This window comes from Octopus bimaculoides, chromosome 1 (assembly GCF_001194135.2).
Source record: "Octopus bimaculoides isolate UCB-OBI-ISO-001 chromosome 1, ASM119413v2, whole genome shotgun sequence".
NCBI lineage: Eukaryota > Metazoa > Mollusca > Cephalopoda > Octopoda > Octopodidae > Octopus > Octopus bimaculoides.
In genome coordinates this window covers 161004528-161005250 of record NC_068981.1, presented here as the reverse complement: position 1 = coordinate 161005250, position 723 = coordinate 161004528, and positions in this window count along the sequence as shown.

Sequence of the window (723 nt, the reverse complement as noted above, 5' to 3'; positions counted from 1 at the left end):
AAACCAGCGCAATCGTCTCTCTTGCACACCACTACTGACGCTTCTTATGTTCAACTTTTCTCTCAATATACTTACACTCTGTCGGGTATGCACACTGACATTACTCATCCATCGGAGAATACTGGCTTCATTCCTTGCGAGCTTACGCATGTCCTCAGCAGTTATGGCCCATGTTTCACTGCCATGTAGCATGGCTGTTCATACACATGTGTCGTACAGTCTGCCTTTTACTCTGAGTGAGAGTCTCTTTGTCGCCAGCAGAGGTAAGAGCTCTCTCAACTTTGCCCAGGCTATTCTTATTCTAGCAGCTACACTTTCAGTGCACCCAGCCTCACTACTAACTTGGTCACCCAGATAGCGGAAGCTATCAACTACCTCTAGTTTTTCTCCTTGGAATGAGACAGAAGTTGTTTCCTGTTTGTTTACAGTGTTTATTGCACCTGAACATCTGCCACATACAAAAGCTAACTTCCTAGTTAACCTGCCTTTGATATTGCTGCACCTCTTGTGTCCATAGCTTGCACTAGGTACATCTTATACAGTTACTACCTACACCTTTTCTACATATTGAACAGGGCCATCTACCTGAAGGGGTTTGTGTTTTATCTACCTTCCTACTTATTAGGACTTTGGTTTTAGCTAGGTTGATTCTAAGGCCCTTCGATTCTAGTCCCTGCTTCCACACCTGAAACTTCTCCTCTAATTCTGATAGTGACTCAGCAA